Source organism: Ptychodera flava, chromosome 22, assembly GCF_041260155.1.
Source record: "Ptychodera flava strain L36383 chromosome 22, AS_Pfla_20210202, whole genome shotgun sequence".
Taxonomy (NCBI): Eukaryota; Metazoa; Hemichordata; class Enteropneusta; family Ptychoderidae; genus Ptychodera; species Ptychodera flava.
In genome coordinates this window covers 14,587,487-14,609,261 of record NC_091949.1, presented here as the reverse complement: position 1 = coordinate 14,609,261, position 21,775 = coordinate 14,587,487, and the positions used below count along the sequence as shown (strand labels likewise).

The 21,775-nt window shown below is 38.2% G+C and overlaps 1 protein-coding gene across 4 annotated transcripts in view; it reads right to left on the bottom strand.

The window, feature by feature from the left end:
* The window catches only part of LOC139122754 (substance-P receptor-like), a 93,725-nt gene that overhangs the window by 54,585 nt on the left and 17,365 nt on the right, over nt 1–21,775 (bottom strand). Inside the window, exon 1 of one of the 4 annotated variants that reach the window (XM_070688445.1) lies at nt 4,529–4,889. The exons of 2 other annotated variants lie outside the window; for them this stretch is intronic. The gene's annotated coding sequence lies outside the window, so the exon portion shown is untranslated. Of the gene's footprint in view, nt 1–4,528; nt 4,890–21,775 lie in introns of those variants that run through there. One more of the 4 variants, XM_070688448.1, reaches the window with a different exon arrangement.

Sequence of the window (21,775 nt, the reverse complement as noted above, 5' to 3'; positions counted from 1 at the left end):
GAAAACACTTGTTTCACGAAAGATAAAGATCACAAACTGTCAAAACATATTGCTATGCTATGTAAATAAGCAAAAGTGTGACTAAATATTACATCACTCTTACAGAATTTTTGCTGTCAAACCAAGGGTAACGGGATATAAACGCATTTTGCTTTTACAATTGTGATAGACGTGATCAAAGATCGATGAAGTTTCGTTTCTATTTCTTCTAAATAAGCATTAAATTTAATAGGCAACCAATTTCATGATCGATTCCAGTCATATAAATTGTTTATAAGCTTCATTCGATGATTATAGTACAGTATCCCGAATAATGACGACACAATTTCCCTGAAGAGACGTCACTGTAGAGTGAAAGGAAATACTAAAATTCGTGCCCTGTTATCAATCACATTGCAGTGTGATGAAGAAAGATTCAATTATCCTACCTTTCCTGGATTTTAAATCGAGTATGAAATTGAATTAACATCGGTAACCTTTTGTATCTAAGTCTATGAAAGGCATTCCAGGCTTGGGGAAATAATACAAATATACAAAACTCGATAAGTTACTTATAATATAGAACGTCGTAATCTCATTAAATTCTCGACATCTGCAATTAGTACCATGCAAAATCTATTTATCTCTGATGTTACACGACTTTACCATAAGGTTAGCACATTACAAGGGGATCTAAAGTGATCTTTTGCTACCCTACAGGTCTTCTGGGGATTTCAACCTACCCGTTTATTGCAAAATTTGATATAAATCTCATTACGGTGAACATTATCTCGCATTTTATGATTTTTGAATAGACTGAATGAATCCCCTGGCCCTCATAAACAAAGTGTATTTATTGTCAGCGCTACGTTGAACCGCCGCTCAAAAGTAACGCGGCAACAAATGTGCCGCAATGCTTTATGCGCAAAAAGTTGCTCTGTGATTTCTAGTAGTGTTAATACGAGATATGGGCAGTTATTTGCAATCGCTTAATACCACAAATACAGAAAATCAAGTTTGCCTTCAGGTATAACGACATAAAAATGATATTTTTGCCGCGTTTGATGTTACATATTTGAAAGCCTCACATAAACTCAATATGGTTATGTCAAGTGGCGTTACCCGGGAAACAGCTGCTGTAGTGCGAGATACATAGACGTCCGCGCAGGCGCGATGTCGAGATTTAGTGAGCCATATATTTGTATCTAAGGTCTGATTTATTGCCAGTCCCTCGACAAGTGAAGTCAGGAATAACGGATGGTTTTATTTAATAAAGGTATACATTGACAGTGCATGGTAATTATTCGGAACATAAAACAAAGAAACTATTTTCAGACAGAAGGTTGTTGATACACACTTGATGAAGAGAAGAAAGCTAGAAAGAGATAACTACTGATGATGATGTTATTGTTGTTGAGCAGTACGGAGGGCAAGAGGAGGTGGCTGTGATGGTGGTAGGGGTAGCAGATAATGTCATTGGCGATGACCGTGCGGACTTTGACGTCAGCATTCCGTCAACCGTTTTCCTGAATTATATATTGCGTTGGTTATAAATTTTCAACTTAAAGGTGTAATAAAGTCAAATAAGAACAGTTGGCCAATGATATCAGATAAATTAAGAAAATAATTTAACAAAATGAAATGTATAATTGGTTGACGACAAATTTTGGTACCTCATTGTTGAGACCTAACAGCGCCTAAAAAAATAAGTTTTAAGCCATCCGAGCATGATTAACCCATTAGCGACCATTTGGGAGAATTGACTAGAATGGATCTCGCTTTGCATGCGGTTTTCTAACAATAACACACTAACAAAAGCAAAGACAGATATTAATGTCGAGCAACAATATCCGATGTATCATATTTCCTGCAACTAATTAGTTTGAAAATATGGCGGCATGAATTCGATGATAAGTTGAAGCTGGTATGATGGATGCTGCAGTTAGCTTTTTTTTTAATGTAACGGAAAGAGAAGACGAAAGTCGACGGAAACAGTGAACTGAGCGCTTTTTAGATTGTAGCTTGAATTGGTTTCAAGTGTGATTGCGTTTCAACTGAACAACTTAGGTAAGTACAACAGCGCCGGAATGACTTATACTATGTGACTGAACGTCAAATGGATAGAGCGAAGGATGTAAGATGTACAGAGCAAAGGATGTACGTTTGAGACTAGGTAAATAGGCACCGACTTCAAGACGTTTGAATATCTCGAGGATAACCATCAAAACGGTTGATCAAAAATTGCGAAATTTGATTCATTTACTATTGTTATATAGATTATGAATATAACGTACACCAAATAATACAATATCCGAATGATATTAGGGAATGTCTTTGTTTGGATCGCCTGTCGATGACGCAAAGGTCGTCAAAGGTTGAATGATTTATGGGCAACTTAGGCCACTTCTGGTGTTTCACAATCCTGTTGTGAGGCAACATACAGACCAAGATTGACACAATACGTGACCCGAGTACAAAATATGAACATTTCGAGCCCCTGTGAAAAGTTACCAGCTCACCGTTGAAGGTAAAGTGGCTGCAACATGTCTAATTTTGCTCGAGATCGGAATGAACTCTGCTTTTTAATTCTGAAACAGCCTATCTATCAATTGAAGCTTGATTGGAAGGCAACATTGCCCCTTTTTGATTTCATTCTCTCCTGTCGCGTTCTCTCTCGCGCGAAGACATACCGTCTTTGTCGGTCAGAATTTCCCTGCGTTTGCTTGGTGGCATTTTGTAATAAAAGAATTAAAAGATGTATGACTACATTCCTGTTTGGTCGCAGGGCAGTAGTGTTCGGTCGACCGACGATTCGGCATATCTAAATAAGCGTAATAAGTTTTAATTTTGCACCTAAAATCAAAAAAAGCAAAACAGATTTGAATGTATTAAAACTCCGTTCGCTCAATTATGACGATTCAAAGCACGGTCGTGTCATACGCATGCAGGTAACCTCCAAATTACCAAATACAGGATTAAAAAAAATTACATGATTTCAGTTCAGTAGTGAAACTGCTCATCTTCAAACTCTGCAAAAAGATCAACTAAAGGTTCAGACATTTCTTGATAGTACTAAAAGCAAAAAACCTTGTTGATCAGTTCACAGGACTAGGGGACATATAAGATGATGGTACACGTAAAACACATTTCTCGAGTCGTGACTCGGATGCCTATATCTGCTATATTTAGAATAAAAATGAAAATCGAGACAAGCGTAAAGAATTAAGACTTTTTGTGATTTCAGTATCAGTTTATATATCGCATGACATTGCAATCGATTTCTTTAGGAACCTTAAAAGCAATACTATCGTTTTGCTGAACTATTTTTGTTAAAAGACATAGAAACTAAAACTGTAAATTCAGATTTTCAGCGATTGCTTACAATGTGCGGGCGTCGAATGCAGGCAAGATACTGCGAATGGCTTCGCCGGTTTTACATACAATGTCAACACGCTGCAGAGCAGTTTGCGTGACAATGCCTTAGAACAAACGAGTATGGTCATACAGAGAGCATGCACAGAATATATGCCTTGCAGGAAAAACCTTCCGGCGATTGGACACTGTTTTCTTAAAAACAGCACAGGGGTATTCATCTAAAATGTTTTAGCTTGTTAAGTGAAGATCTGTTTTCTTTTTTGGGTTACGGGCTTATCATACCAAATTAAATTTAATGGTAAAACTTTCATCATTTCACAAAGGTTTATATACGATTTTTTATATACGAGACCGAACCGCAAAATTATGTTTTTTTACAAATAAAGGCTTTATCTACTGAAAGGTAAAGCAGTCTACTTTTAATTAGAAAGAACGAATGTGGTTCGCCTTAAGGTAGTATGCGCCTCGAAAGTGAAAGACTTCAAACTTTTGCCCAAAATTTCCTCCAGGAATATTTCAACTATTCTTTTTCAAAATCAAGAATAAAAATCGGGGGTCCCCGTGCAAACTTTGGTACTACGGACACAAATTACTCAAGATTTACCGATATCTGAAATTCAAAATGGCCGCCATCCCTCTGTTAACTCTACTGAGAAAAATACAATTTTTGTTTTTCGAAAAACTAAGACGGTGAAACTTTTTCTTACACCGAGAGCTTTAAAATGAACCCCCACAAGTGGTAGATCAGAAAAGAATTGTCAAAGTTTGAGGGTCAAAATATCTGTCCCCGAGGCGCGTTCTACCTTAAGGATCCTCTATGCCAAAACAATATAGCATCCTAGGATGAACGCGTGACGATTTTTTCTGCTTCCCTCATTTGCTTTGCTAAGTTCCAATGTGTGTTTTACCATTACGTAAGTTTTCTAAATTTTTAGGCATGAGGTGTAGTTACCTAATAATTACCCAAAGAAGTGTCGCTCGACTAAAATACAACAAAATGAGCGAACACAAATGGAATAGAATATACCTCGACCATCTGTCACGCTGTTTTGGCCGTGTACGTATATGGCTGAACGATACATAAGTCTGACAGGGCAGAGAGACAAACATTTGAAGCAGCCAGACAGTAGAACATCGAAACCCGTGCCCTAGTTTTTGAAGTACATGGTCTTACCTGCCTAGTTTTCTTGCAGCAAACTTTAAGCAAAGGGCCGAGTCACGATTCTGCTGTGAACGATCGGACGAAAAGACTTGGAGACTTCATTCCTTTGTGGACGGCGCATCGAAGTGAGCAGGGCGCCTACCTCGGCGTAACGTGTGTACCACGGACGTTTACACATCAGTTTATGTCGTAATTATCTCAGAATGGAGTGTCTCCCTGGCGACCGCGCCTACGAAATCGCCGGGCTACAACTCGCTACCTCGTTTGCGGCCGAATATATCACGCAACTCGTAAAATTTACAGTCATGGATAGGAATCCATACACACCCCAATAAAATGACCACCTTGATCAAAAGAAACCCTGGAAATGACTGTCTTTTAGCCGTCCACATTCCCGACGGCGAACAGAAAAATATATTAATTTTAATTATATAATTTCTCGCTTGATCGATGTGATCGCACTAGGTTTAAAGTTCCTGTTAAAGATGCGTCCAGAAATAGATCCCAATGTAAATTAGCACATTACTTCTCTGCAATAGATTTACGAGAATCATCGAAGACATGCCCTATTGACATCTTGTTGACTGTGCCTTTGAATACTTATCATGCAGTGTTTGGCCCCACGGCGAATACCTCGCCCCGTGCAAATTCCGCAATCGCAAATATTTTGACTAAAAATAAGTTCGCGCTTTTCAAAAAAGTAGCACAGATCGTCGTATTGTTCATACTGGGAATGTATGTTTATGGGTTTTACATCAAAAACTGATGCGCACACAATCATAGCATTTGCAAGGGAACTATTATACTACAGAGTCTAAAGTAATTACAGTACGCGTGATTTAAAGCCAGCCGACGGCAAACTAGACAGGTTGCCTCGTCTCTGAAGTTTTATTATTTTTTTATGATTATTACAAACGTTTGATTCTCTTTTCCAATTGCCTCAGTTGGGTGATATACACCACTGCGTCAATTGACCACATCACGATCGAACAAATAGATGTTAGAAAAGGCCGCCATGAAGGAATCTTTGAGTGGACCGCAACATTAAGTTCTTTATATGTGATACTATAAAGGTAGGCAGCTTAACTTTATTTTCCTAACCTTCTGTTGTAACCGGCGTGCCAAATTATCAGTCTAATGGGACGCACATCTCAGGGATATTATCCTTTTATATATGTCATCCAAATTGGGTGACAGAATCAGGAAATAAGTGAAGATATTACTATGCTGACAGTCAAAATTGCCCTCATTTAAATACATGTATCTAAATCGTCTGGATTCGGAAGCTCAATTATGTTTATTGCAGCGATCGTGCGCTCTTTCGTTCCATATGGCATTTGCATCTGTGTGCGTGTTGCTTTAAGATTTGATAAATATCAACAACATCACCACCACCATCATCATTACCATAGTAATCAATGGTATTATGCGACTTGTACGTAATATAGATTTTTTCAACTCTTGTTCGTACTTGCTTCATTTCAGTATTTTCGAAATAGTAAACCGATTACTATTTCTGTATGCAGAAGATACTCAAAGGACCCATGTGTAATATAAATATGCAGGGAAAAAAACATTTAGGGTCGTCCACGTTTTTCACTTTTGTCCCAAAAGTGCATTATTTTCTCGAGGGTCTATGATTTTCGATATTAAGTAATTGGGCATAGGTCAGACGGTCCTCCATTAGTTCGTCTGTCACAAAATAGAACTGTCACGGCCAGTCAAACAAAACAGAACGATTTGAAAACTCAGCTTACAACAATTGTTAACTGGAATATGATTTTTTGTGGACAGAAAGAGTTATGGTGAGGCAAAGGTTTCAAAACCTTCGCGTGTGGCAGCGTGAGACACTATCGTGCCAATGCCCTCTTGCTCTCTGAACAACAATGCAACGTATGCATTTTTCCAGTTTTAACGCCGACACAATATGACTCCCTCAAACTATTCGCTCGCAAATTTGATACATTTTGGTCACATGACTTTCAGTTGACGAGAAGCTTGTACATGTCATCTACAGTGTCAAGTGTCGAATGTCGTGATATCAAATCGGTTGTTGCGTGACTGTTGTAACTTTGAATATAGCGACGATTTTCACTTTGATGACCGATTAAACAAAGGTCAATTTTCTCCCTCTACAAAGCACATCTATCGCCATAAACCATAGAGCATTTGAAAAAAATGCATTTGAGTGAAAACCTGGTTTCACTATGCGATTTTGTATTAGTTAACTATCATTTGATCGCTACAGGAGATATGGCACGATACATGTACATGTATACATGCATGATGTCACGTGCCTATCTCTTGATCTTTTTGGGGGCAGTATCAATAAAACAATCTTGAAGTTCCATGCTGGTATAAAGGTAGTATAGAGAGTTTTTTCATTTTGTCCAGAGGCAGAAATATGAGGAGAATACTTAATGCAGTGCGGGTTTGTTTTGAAAAATACCAATAGAAAAATCTTAATTTCGCAATGCACGTGGCCCACATATGTTCAGGTTTCATCGTAGCTGCACTGTTGAAATTCTTACACAACAATTCATACGTGCCCGCGTGTTCTTGTGTTCCTTGATAGGATATAAAGTGGTGATAGAGAACATTAACAAGCAGATAATGAAGATTTTGGTTACTAATGATTGTTAAATATCTCTTCCTCAGATAAGTAAGGTTGAAGGGAAAGTTTTTGTTTATTCTCAACTGAATTAATTTACATCATCCATGAAGCACTGAATGTGTCTGACTACATACAAAGACATTTCGTAGTATAGTCATGATCTTTATTGATATTCAATAACGAAGGACTTTACTCTGAGTGACTTTTGGACTCGCAGTTCTGCAACACCATATTGACTAATCGCTGTTGTGTACAGTAGGCCTATATTTTGTAAACTTTGAGATACTTTTCTGTTGGAATACATTGGCCTTTCTTGGGTGATATAAGGACCAAACCTGTTATTGAGATAGAAGGTACCATCTGCATATGACATTTGTTGTACATGTACCTTTGCTTGTTAGCTTGGCACCAAGCAGCACCGAGTTTGCAAATGTGACATAATAGATTCGGAAGTACGTGGACTTATTTACATCAACGCACTGCAAATAAAAAGTTATTACAGACATGTGCGTTTCCCTCTCTGATGTCAGGGTGTTTTTGCTGTCACTATCATCAGTGTGTTACTCCTGAACTAGACATGACAATTGAACGCTGTCAAAGATAAACGGACATGTTTTAACGCATGTAACTGCGTTTCCCTAAAACCTTCGGAACTGTCCTAAATTTGCGATCATGATGTGAAAATTTAATATAATTGTGAAATTGCATCTCTGTTCTGGAACTAAAATTTGTTTCGAAACTTAAAATTGGCATTTTCTGCATATGCTCTTTGTCTAATCTTTTACTGTTCTTTGTCTAATCAAATAAAAATGTAATAAGTAGAATAACAGAATGTATCTACTAAAAGAGTAATGCAAAAATGACATTTTCAACGGCTGTATGTGCCATCCCTCCGTGCATGCCTACACCTGATCGTCCGTCAGTTCGTCTGTCAGTGGAGAGCTGTTAACTTGGCAATGTCCCTACGAGTGACAAATCACACGAATGTCTGCCGATGGCCTATTTAAACTACGTAAACTTATTTTGCAATATGATCCGATGTAACCGCCGGATGGCATGCTTTTCAAATCGACACATGTATTCTAAGACCGCGAGGGCTGATTTTTCGGTGCTAAGAAAACTATCTATGACTCAGATTTTAAACATTTGAGATTTTATGAAGCGAAAGATACGGAAAGTCAAATCGGGGAGTCCCTACAAGTTGGCTCGAACAGAATGGAACATAGTATACATACTATTTCGATGCAGACTCCCATTGCTCTTTTCTGGGTATCACTACTGTATATGCTAGGGGAGCAAAACCTAAATCAAAAATGTAAATCTAAATCTAAATCAAAAACAAAATCTAAATCTCCTGAAAGTTTTCACCTCGCCACCATCCGACACCCTTGTATCCAGTTGATATAAGACAAATACAAGTACCAATTAACACAAACACAATAGCGTCTCCTATTGATTACATTTGTCGGATTCTCGTTTAAGTGACCTTTGGACCCGTGATAAACTGTTGCTTATGAGTATAATACCAATATCTAGTCTCCACAAAAGGTTTGCGTGAGGGGAAACCACCTCGTCTCAAAAACTTGATCACCAGCTGCATCTAACATAACATGTTGCTAGTGAGTAGATTATCATACCTTTTGCAGGTTTAGAAAAGGGCCAATTCATAGAAATGTTCACTTAATTTGTACGACAAATCGTGATATAAGCCTAATAAGGCTAAGGTAAATTTCGCAACATTCACCTATCAATTTTTGAACATACAATAGACGTCTTCGTATGGTAGAATACCGCGATACACAAAGACCTTAGATCTTATAGATACAGACAAATCGGAGTCTAGGGGAGATGAAATGCATTTAAGCCCTAACACACCAAATGATTATACATTTCTGTATCAAGTTATATGACCGTCTATGTAAGGCCAAGGCTGCATTTCACAAAAAAAGAAAAGAAATGATATTAAAATAGAGGATAAAAATGTTAAAAAAAAGAATACGTCGCTTTAACCTGACAAAGAGGTACAATTATACACTGCTGCTTTCACGATAAATACTAATATGACGTCACAAAACAAATTTAAATAAAAGTATCGTTAGCAAGTCTGATGCTTCTATAACATTATAATAGAGACATCATTGTATAATATAATACGAGTGTCAAACGTGACTGATGTTGTTGGATTTTCTCGTATAATAGATATAAAGCTGACATAAATCTTCTGAATATAGGTTATCGAAATTTTTTAGATACAGCGGAAAATAATTCATCAGCCGACTGTGGATATTATATGTAAGAGTTTTGATGAATGCAGACAAATCGATGAGTCATAAGAATTTCAGAGACGAACAGATACACAGAGAAAGAGATAGACAGAGAGTCGGGCAGGTGAACAAATAACGAGTAAAGAGTGGTCTATGATGATAATGTTGGTGACACAATTATAGTTCTACATTTCTTTGGACGAAACATTCATCACCTCCTCTTAAGACTATTAGTGCATCTAATCCGTCAAGTTATGAATGCTCATTGAAAGTTTATGACTAAATCACCTCAATGCGGTTGATAAAGCGTTGCAATTTGTGACGCGGCATTTGAAGCGAATGACAAATGAACAGGGGCATTGGTTACCGTTCAAATTCATTCGCCTGAAGCCTATCTTATCTTAAACAAGCGACCGCGTGCCACTCCATGAATCATTCTGTATCGCAGCTACTTCATAGAGCGGAAAGCCATTGGTCATCATGCGCACGGAATGTTACGCCTTTAAACATAAAACAACATGAAATAAACCTTCTAAGTAAATTTGAATGACAAGATTAATCAAGGCGTAAATGACAATGCTGTCAATGATGCGGTGATATTTCTATATTCAGACAGAGCAAAGATAGTTAAATCATAATGGTAGCGTTTTCAAGCAAATAAACTACCACAAGGTGTGATTTCTAGAGGTTTTGCCATAACGAATTTCATTAATTTACATAATTACACAAAAATTACGTAATTCTATCGTTTTATCTCGAACATCAGCACTAGATGTTATCGCCACTATTAGCATTAAACTGCACTGGAATGGAATTTACGGTGGATAAGCAACATTCATTTGACCTTATAGGTATATGAACTAATGGACTGCACTATAAAATCTTGAAACATATTTTATATCAATTATGCTATGGCGTAATTTTATTCTCTCTCTCTCTCTCTCTCTCTCTCTCTCTCTCTCTCTCTCTCTCTCTCTCTCTCTCTCTCTCTCTCTCTCTCTCTCTCTCTCTCTCTCTCTCTCTCTCTCTCTCTCTCTCTCTCTGTTGTCTCCTGCTACTATTTCTTTGTCTCTGTCTGTCTGTCTGTCAGACTCTGACTCTTATACGACGGAAAACATACACTGACGAGCAGAAATAAAATGAGGTTGCTGATATCCAGTTAAAGTGCGTTACACAATGTCATAATCAAATCGTAAAATATGAAATACACAAGGTGTAAAGGGTGCGATGTCGGTTTCTTTGCGCGCTTAAATAAAACATCATGACTTGATTTGGATCAAGGATCGGGCAAAACCACAATTTTAAATTTACACCCCCTTATGGAAATATCTTAGTGGGGTTACCGAAACACTTTTATGTGGATGATATGTTGTAATATTTTATATCCAAAACATGATGAATCTGCCTCTGGTTGCCTTGCTAAAACCCTAAAACTCCTGTTCAATGGAAGGTTTTCTGATTAAAGGGCAGCGTATTCCCCTGAGGGTTATGACCAGTGTCGATGAGCTTTTAGAAGTCGGTTCAATACAAGATACAATGTTCAGCTTACATGTAATTATGACTTTTCCGAATGCAATATCAGAATAAAAAGATTTACGGTCTACTTATCAGGCTTTTATGTTTTTGCAATGAAGATAGCTACAGTTTGCCACCCGGAGGAAATATACTAAAACCACTGAGTTGTCGGCTGATTGTTTTCATGTATTATGAGTGCCAATCCAAGAATCATAAACCTCTTTTGCGCCTCCAGAGTTTAAACTGCAACATGACATCGTACATGGGCGTTTTAAGTACGTTAAAAATTGTAAACAAAGGCTTGCAGGCAAAAACGCAATCCGGTAAAATACTATTCAAATATATTATGTGTCTTTTTTTTCATGAAAATCTCCAAAGGCCATACGTGTGCAGGGACACAAAAGAAAGAATTTCATAACAGTGTACTTCAGCCTAGCGTCACATTGAAATAAACAATCCTCTGCACCAACGTCAACCTAGAGCTATGAAAGTCACGTTAAGACAATCACAAAGGTCTAAGTAATGACATTAATTCGCGCGTGAGAGCGGGGACGTCTTTCCCAATGGACTTGCGCGATTCTGACACCAGCAATACTGGCGTATTATGCAATTTTGACTTTTCCTTGGTGCTACGTATTACACATGCGACACCATGTCAGGCTACCTATTGCAATGCCTTACTCATTGCGCCTGAAGGTAAACGTACTTTTGTATCACGTTGTGTTAAGTTACGACATTAGTATATAGAGGAAAGACGTATCATTTAGAGAGGAAAAGTTAGTCCAGTGAAATAAGACAGCAACAAAGATCGACTCTCTCACTTCAACATTAAAGTTATTGTCCATCAGTTTTTCAGACAAAAAAAAATCTCCGTAAATCGAACGAAAAGGTTGACAAATACGGTAGTTTTAAATGCTGTAAAAGCTTTCTATAAAACCGGGCTAAATTTTTATGACCTGTTTGGTTCAGTGAATAGTTAATGACCGCAGACTAGCTCTGTCACCTTCAGATTTGTTTCATCATGACTGGACAAAAGTTTGTTTGAAAAAACATAGAGTTGTCTTCTATAAATAGTGTGGGTGTAGATCTTACTCTATTTAAGTAAAAAAATCGGGAGTAGCTCGCCCATTTATGCTATTCACAGGCAAGTTTGCATCCTACGTGCATGAGAATAAGATAGCGTGAGATTTTCACTTTGCCCTCAGGGTCGGTTGATCGCACTTTCAGACAAGACGTAAGGGACCTGCAGAGGAAATTAAGGAAAGCCGACAGAATCCTGCAAGATTTGCAAAGAACAAGTTGTAGAAGCTTTCGCGGTGATATAAATTCTAATTCCAGGAGACAGATTGAAAACACACATCAGTAGCACTAAGGTATGAATATGCTTAGTCAGAAGAAAGACTGACCTGGAACTCTAGATCTACACCGATAATTAACCTTCTTTAGAAATAACGGGAAGTCGTACATATAAGATTATCCGTATGAATCCTAATACACAGGGTGGAGAAATCTTTACTGACATCGACTTTCAAGTACTATAGCTTTTACAGAGCATATACCGCACATGTACTTCTACCTTTTTTGCTCTTACATTTGTAAAAGGTAAATTTTGTGCACAACTTCCTTCGCCTGTCTGTCTGTCTGTCTGTCTGTCTGTCTGTCTGTCTGTCTGTCTGTCTGTATGTCTGTCTGTCTGTCTGTATGTATGTATGTATGTATGTATGTATGTATGTATGTATGTATGTATGTATGTATGTATGTATGTATGTATGTATGTATGTATGTATGTATGTATGTATGTATGTATGTATGTATGTATGTATGTGTTTATGTGTGTATGTGTGTATGTGTGTATGTATGTATGTATGTATGTATGTATGTATGTATGTATGTATGTATGTATGTATGTATGTATGTATGTATGTATGTATGTATGTATGTATGAACGCAGGCACGCATATCTTTGTATATGTAGGTATGCAGATAGGCAAGCAGGTAGGTAGGTAGATAGGTATGTAGGTAGCACAAGTTTAAGAATGAATACACCTACGGGGGAATTAATGCAATTCAACAAAATATAATATCCAAGGATGAGCTTGCCACATTTGATTTCCTGTTGTAAGTACAATGCGAGACTTTGAAACACATTTCACTTGATTAAATAACTGTGAAGTGACCTTGTGATGTGTAATTGCTGAGCAAACGACGAGAGCGAAGGGCAGTAATTGTGTCTGCCCTTGATTTTGTTGGGATGAAATTTCAATTATCGGTATGAATACACGGGGAAAGCATTTAACGCCAACTGCCCGAGTCCCTCTGTGTCGCTCTTTCTTCTAAGCGTTCATTTCCTCCGATGAAAATCGACAATTTTGTCATCGCGGAGATGATATGAGGACCGCGCATTTGATGTGATCAGTCATTCTCGAGACGTCTCTCTGACCGTGTATCTATTGTGCCATTGAAAAATCAACATTTTCTTGATATCCACTCAAGATAATCAGAAATGCATTTCAATACCCGCTACACTGAAGACTGATTACACGTCTGCCCTTTTAATCCGTGAAATGTTAACAGAGAAGAAATCTCGCCTTTCAGATTTGCCAACAAAAAAGAAATCAAATTCAATTCTTTCGCTTAAAACCTTTGCATTACTGACAAGTATGGCTTAATCTTTGAACAAACGGGGAACGATATCTTCTATATGGCGGAGCATGTTCTTAAGAAGCCTTACGTTTTCAAGCGCACAATCACTCTGGGCTTCTCTAGATATAAGAAGACATCCCATAGGTATCAAAGCTAAGACGCTTAGTACACCAGCTGGAGAAAGTCAATCAACGACTGGTAAAGCGTTGAATAAACAAAGTCTGGATTCCCTAGGCTAGAAATGTTCTCGGTGAAGCTTTCAACAGTGTCATCATAGAGAGTGGAGAACAACATGTGGCATACAGATTCGTTCTGTCAAGACAAGCGTGAACCACACATTGCAGTGTCTGTGTCTTTGATAGGCAGCGAAATCTCATTAAATCAGTTACAGCACATTGGTATTTGAAAAACATCTCCTTCCCTTGCCGGTTATAGTCGTTTACAAAATACATTTTTGCGTCTATAGTATTATATAAATACAGTAATTTGACGATTGCTCTGGGTTGACGTAGCGATAGCTCGTTCACAAATATTTCATCTCAACACTGTGCGTATTGTGCAAGATCTTATTTTTGTTTTAATGGACAAAAACCGAACTGATTTTCTGTGTGATCTTGACCTAATCGACTATCAAATCTAGCCTTCCACGCCCTACACAGGAACGTAATCGCCAACCATCGCACGCTTAAAAGCTTTCGGTGTTCGGCGGCTTTTGGTGTGGACGTGCGTGTTTATGATAGTTTCGCGTGACTGGCGGCGTAAGGAGTACAATTGAGCTCTAACTTGCATTTAATAATTTAATATGAAAGATATGATCATTTGCGCAGCTACAGCGTTCTCACGTAACGTGAACGAGCCTGGCATTTAGATCATCAGAGACAAGATAGGATCGCTCCGGGCAATTTCAACACAAAACATTCGCAAGAAAAACTGTTTCGCCCATTTTTTCGAGATTCGTCTCATCAAGCTCACGTGTAATTCTTTCACGGGCTCAGTTGACACCAAATCTCTATTTCAAGTTTCAAGAGTGTGTCTAGAAGGATGTCTCCTTGCTAAAACCAGCCACGGTATAAATTTGAGGAAGTCTTAAATTGAATACGGGAAAATTACTTTTTCTTATATGTGAACAAATCATTTTATTATGATCGTGACAATCATGAGACTTTCAGTTGATGTTGCTGTACGTTTGGATACGTGTTACAAAAACTGAATTTCTACATAAAATAATTGACTGAGAGGAATTTCGACATTCTACAAAGAAAGAATCATCGGGTCATACATACATACATACATACATACATACATACATACATACATACATACATACATACATACATACATACATACATACATACATACATACATACATACATACATACATACATACATACATACATACATACATACATACGTACGTACGTACGTACATACATACATACATACATACATACATACATACATACATACATACATACATACATACATACATACATACATACATACATACATACATACATACATACATACATACATACATACATACATACATACATACAGACAGACAGACAGACAGACAGACAGACAGACAGACAGACAGACAGACGTTCTTACGTAAGTATGTACATACGGGAGAAGGAAGTCGTACACAAGATTGACCTGTTACCTATAGAAAAGGTAGAATACAAGTTCGCTAGTTGCTCTGTACAAGTTACAATGAAAATTTGTATCAGTAAAGATTTCTCCACTTTGTGTGTTAGGATTCATACGGATAATTTTAGATACGACTTTCCATTATGTTCAAAAGAAGATTATTATTGGTATAGAGTCCCAGGTCACCCTGGTCCTGATAAGAAATGTTTTCTAAATTAGTCTATAAAGCAAGAAAACGAGTTGTGACTGAACGAAACACGGGGAAAAGCGAAGGTCAAAAAAGTCAAGTGAGTGAAACACTGAAATCTGCCGACGGACGGCTGTGCACTTGATTATTTGATATCGTTGCTCTGTTCAAATATTGCGTTTTGCCAATCTCCTCAACTTCCACAATCGATGCAATTTACGTGAATGGGCACTCGCGCCACACTTGTCAAAGTTGACAAACACAATTAATCAGACTACGAGATGGCACAGCCAGGTCGGTAAACTATCTTTTTAGGTTTACACGGGGCATTCACTTGATCCAGCGAACATTGCCAAATGCCTTTGTGCTGAATCATGATCTGCAACTGCTCTTGATCGAAAAAATATCATCTGATGGAATACCCGTTAAACAAAGCACTCCGAAGATTTCTTTGAATATTAAAAGAAGTGGTTCTAAAAAGTTTTGGACAGGAATTAGGAGACTCATTGGCAGAAAGGATGGCCCATAATGATATAGATCGGATGTAATGCTTCAAGAAGCCCGGACAACAAGTTCAAGTTTCTTTCCAATGTCACGGATCGTTTCCTGAAATTAACTTCACATTTAATATTGTAGAAGAAAATCAAGTCCCTTTAAACAAAACGATCTCTCGAATTCACCTATTGTATGCAAAATCCACATTAAATGGTGATATTTGACACATAGCCCGTTTAAAACTCATAACTTGTTTTAAACACAATGCGCAAACTTTCAAATGAGCTAATTACTTTTTATGTCATTTTTATTTGCTAGAACACATTTTTCAAGAAACTACTGTCGAAAATTATGGCAATGATATTCAAGAATATGTCATGGAGCAAGACTGATTGATTGATCGATCGACTGATTGATTGCTCGATTATTTGAATATACCCTTACCTCCCTCAGGCTATTTAATGTTAAAACCCACTATGTAACTAATTAAAAGGTAGGCACAACGCCTTAGGAGCGTCAAACATTTTGTTTTCGCAAATGGTTGAGGCGTTTGATCCGTATTAACCCTTTGTATCATTAATCCTGGATATCTAGGGGACGAGTTTTAGTCTTGCAATAAAGTTCTTTTAAATCACTACGTGAACTGCTTCGCACCACCACTACATAGAAATTTCTTCGCCGGATTGTCATTCCTGCAGGGCGATGTCACCAAGGCAACACATACTTTTCATAAACACATAATTAAACAGTGGTATTCATTTCGGTCGCTTCAAGCGATAGCATTACTCTTCTACTGCCCATCTATCGCTTTGATTCTAGAGCCAGGATTGCCTTGTCGGAGTGGCAGCACAAGTGGTAAAGTACATGCTTTCACAGATATTAACAACGCCAACTAGAGGGGAGCTTATCACTGGCGTGTTGACTGTTCAAAATCTGTCATTAACTGTCTTTAACTTTTACTTTTCTTGCATCATAATTGATACAAAGGTTCAAAGCAGTGATACCAATCTTAACCACTTAGTGAAAGCTGACATCATCTTGATTCGGTAATAGTACCAGAAGTTCTAAAATATAATTGCTTATGATTGAGCAGTTGTGTTTTCCGTCACCTAATCTTGTGGTAAGTCGGCGTTATAGACGTGAAAGTTGCCACATTACCTGTGTTTTAGATTAGAATATGGCGTGCTACATGTTATTACTTTAACATGGATTGATTTTGATTTGCATTACACTGAATTTCGCTTCTGCTGAATATTAAGGTGGTATGCGCCTCGAAAGTGAAAGACTAAAACTTTTCTTCAAACTTTCTTAAATGAAACTTTCAACCATTCTCTTACCGAATAAACAATAAAAATCGGGGGTCACAGTGCAAAGTTTGGAAACAAGCGAAACAAATTACCAAACTTTTTGTGATATCTAAAATTCAAAATGGCCGCCATCCCTGTGTTAACTGTATTGGGAAAATTAAATTTTGGATTTTCGAAAAACTAAGACGGTGAAACCTTTTCTTTCTCCAAGAGCTTTAAACTGAGCCCCCACAAGTGGTAGATCAAAAAAGAAGTGTAGAAATTTGAGATTCCGAATATCTGTTCCCGAGGCGCGTTCTATTAAATGTGAAACCAATCGACTATTTTCCAATCCTGCGACTATGATATTCGATGTACACAACGTTTACAAAAATGTGGCACAATTCACGTTTTGAGTACAATAAAGTAACAAAGCCAAGCAATTTTTCTTGAAGTCATGAACTCAATATATGACGTATAATGAGAACAGAGTCGTGAGACGCTCTCGAGCAATGCGACAATTTTCTACTTGAGTGGGATCTCGCGAGACTTCGATACCGTGTATAGAAATGAGTCTACATCCCGAGTGAAATAATCTACTTTTTAGAAATACTGTTTAGTTATATGTTTGTGCACTTCCTATACTACTGTAGATGACGCGCCATTCATCATGTTTAGCGAAAGAAAAATATAGTGCAAATACTACAATGAGACAAATTCTAGTAGATCTTTGTTAGTATGCAGTGTGAATAAAATGACTATGTTCATTTTATACAAAACGGAAGGACTCGTTCTGTTGCAATCTGTGTAAACACTTTTTATGAAATAGCAATAACTATAAAGTTTAAAGTTTGCGTGGGAAATGCCCTAACTTTTAGGAAGAACAATTTATGAGCTACCGACACATCAATTTGTCGTGTGAGACCGGACCACATAACGCCACTCAATCCTTGAACCTATTTATTGCAAGCCACTGATTTACATTTCATTGGTTTTATACCCGCTTCTTAAAACATCATTTTCAACTTTATGAATTTAACATCACGAGATCCTGGAAAGGGCTTACACGTACCATGCACAATGTCAATGATCGAATTTTCGCCGAGATTTCGTGTTTGGAGACTCTGAGAAAAATGCAATTAATTTCCAAACATCCATGGATAATGGAGTTTAATCAGCATTAACACAGCCGAAAGAAATCTTTGAAACATATCGAGCGTGACTTATTTCAAACAGAATCCACTAAGGTCAATCGTCCAATACAAGGATATCAAAGAAATGGTAATAAAATCTGTTGACGTCATTAATTTATCAATCATCACAGAAATCATTTTATCTCTAAAATGATCTTCTGTTATGGGTGTCGCAGGGGTCGACCTTAATTTGGTAACTTGTGTAATCCTACAACTGCGACGATGACAGGAATTATAGCGATTGATGCAGAGTGAAAAAAACAGCTGGATTAGTGTATGTGACGTTAGGAAGAAAATTCGAGCGGTCAGGGTCTTTTAACGGCTCTGCGAATCATGTGTTATAAGTCCACACGCAGACATTCTCTAAGTATCGCCTGGAGCTTGAGATTACACAGGGGGAGGGTAAGCCATTATTGGCGGCGATCGGCAACAGCGTAGTGTTTCAAAGGGGTGGCGCTTTCTTGTTCGTCATAGAAGAGAGCCGAAACAAACCGCATGGCAAACATCAAGTTAGTAACAAAGAAAATGCGTCACTCGGCCCGAAAATGGGTACAATTACAAACGTCGAATATCATTCCTCTGGCGTACGGCAATATATTTCGAAAAAGACAAACTTTTAAAGAAATGCTGTGAATTGAATTTCATCGACTTTAGATATTATCGCCGAGGGGCCTAAACAACATCTGATCGCTTAGCATTTGCAACGATTTTTTCCACCGATAGCTACAAGAAAGAGTACTAGTATATAATAATTGAAATTCAATGTCCTGGAGAAGAATCATCCATGTACTCCGTGCAATGCTTGATGTATAATATTCTTGACGACCTCAAATGGCAGTTGCATCATTTCTGTAGCGTACTCGTACGCGTGTCAAAGTACCAGTGTTACTGAGATTTACAGTTAAAACTTTCATCCCATTTTCCTATCGCAGAAGTCGAACTTAACCACAGCGAACAATGCATTGCGCAACTCTACGGTGGGGGTCAGGGTTAAGGCACTGTTGAAGGCGTTGAAAGTGGTATAATTCAATGACTCAGCCTACTCTGTGGTGATATTTTTCGGAAGGTATCACACCAGAGAGCGATAATATTAACATAACGCACACGGAAAAGTGAAAGCTGGCAAAGTATTTCTTTAATTCCCCTACGCTGAACGATCCAGGTTTCCGTGTCTCGTCTCCATTCCTAATTCCCCCGCTCCCAGTGTTACACGTACTCGTCCCTACGAAACGATTAGCCTCTTTCTTGTACTTCAACATGCCTTATTTATGACCAACTCAATAACACTGAAACTGAGACGGAGTAAAACCCTGAGCTAAACGTCGATTACCCGATTGCTGAAATCAAACAAGAGCGTTGGAGGCAGATAGTACGCCATCAATGCACGAGGTAAATTTGCAGATGACACTCTGATCCTGACAAATTTTACCTGTCCCCCCCCCCCCCCGAAATATTGCGATAGCTTCGTTCAGGAATGCATCCAAGTCAAATTTAGCGACTCAATGTTACGTTTACAATGTTGACGATTGTAGGGCAGCGTAAGGCGCTCGCTATGAACGTGACAAAATGGCATTCGACCTGCTGCGTGTCTGTTTGGCGCCAATGGTAAATACATATCTTCACTACACAACATTGATCGATGTGTTTCAACAACACTGCCTCCAGGCCAATTGGTCAAAACTACAGCATGCATTTTCAGAGTCAGTGGTTTCAATTTCTCCCACTCATTAAAACGCCATCCTATACATATTCCCAATGATTCCACGGGCCACTTGTTGTAAACCGGGTTTAGTATCCTAGCTTTAGGGAAAAAATTGTCAGTTAAAATTTGTCACGTTTAAGTTGTCATTCTGTGACGGATACCAGTAATTGCTGCCAGTTCTGAATTTCAATCTATGCCACTCTGATTAAAATCCGGTGAGAGATGGGTCGGCCTTTTACGCAATCTTATTACTGTCTTTTATTTCCGCGTTTCTCCCCTCTTTCCTACATCGGATTTTAATCAGACTGGATCAGTGCTAAACTTTTGGCAGTATACGTTGTTATTCTCTGCAAAATTCAAGCCATCAGGATGGTGACGCCACAGTCCGTTGGGTTTGAACGGAAATTGATCCGAAGTTTTCCTGGAGCGAAATATCATCATGTGCCGTCAATTCGAAATGAGTTGTGTACCACCTTAATAAATATGTCCGATTGGTTTTCACATCGCCTGTTAGACTTGTCATATCACAGGTCTGTCACTCACCGTGGCTGTTGGACTATGAAATCACAGAATGGTCAACTACTGAAGCTAAACAAACCTGACAGTTAGCAAGGCATTTTGCATTCTGCTTTTCAATTGTGGAACTTTTGAGGAGTGTTCATTGAGTGATATACTAAAGGCATCTTTGGACGAATCTACTCCTACAGAGGGAAGTCGATTGTTTCCGAGCTAGGGATTGACCACTAGATCTACAAGGTAATGGTTAGAGACACAAATAAGGGATAAAAAGAGTTTGAAAAATTCATATTAGCCTGATTGTGAAAATCACATAATCACATACAACGAGAGAGAGAGAGAGAGAGAGAGAGAGAGAGAGGAGAGAGAGAGAGAGAGAGAGAGAGAGAGAGAGAGAGAGAGAGAGAGAGAGAGAGAGAGAGAGAGAGAGGGAGCACAATGTATATTTTAAGACAAAAAGTGGTTATTCATCCCCAGGCCAGTCGGTTCAATCTCTCCAACGATATAATGGTCTACCGCTAATTGCGAAGAACTCATTTGAGAACTTTGCATGAAATTTTACATAATGATCATGAACTTCGTATGTCATCAATCATTACGTCACGAGTTGATATGAAAAAATACATGACCAGTCAAAGTGTTGTAAGTCGTACAGAGTATATCTTCCGGACGATGCGGTGCTATATCTTCAGACTGCTAGTAAAAAACAACAAAAATCATGGCAACAGCAATTAGTACTATTTCAAAAATTTAACTTGCACTGGTATATCTCGTGGGCGTAAAGTAAATGCAAATCAATTAGGAAAGTTGGCGGTTCTCATTTGACATGCGCAGTATGTACACCTGCACACACCTCGACCAAGAAGACTTGTGTAAGTCTGTCTCTAAATCTGACGGAAATGACTGAGTGAAGTCCATACTTTCAGACCGAATTCCTCCGGTAACTACACAGGTGTGGAGCATCCCGATCTAAATAAGCCAAGATAGCAAAGTTTGAATTCTTCAGTGGTTTCGCACGAGTAATCGTTTTTTATTGCTAACATTAGCCAGTCACCTTCCAGGTCCTTAAACTGAGCGCAGAACACTCATACACTTTGTTGATTATTTTAAAAGTCAAGTACTGTTGACTCTGCTTTCTATAAACCATGCCGGTGGGTCAATATAAATGGCATTACCTCTTGAGGAGACACACAC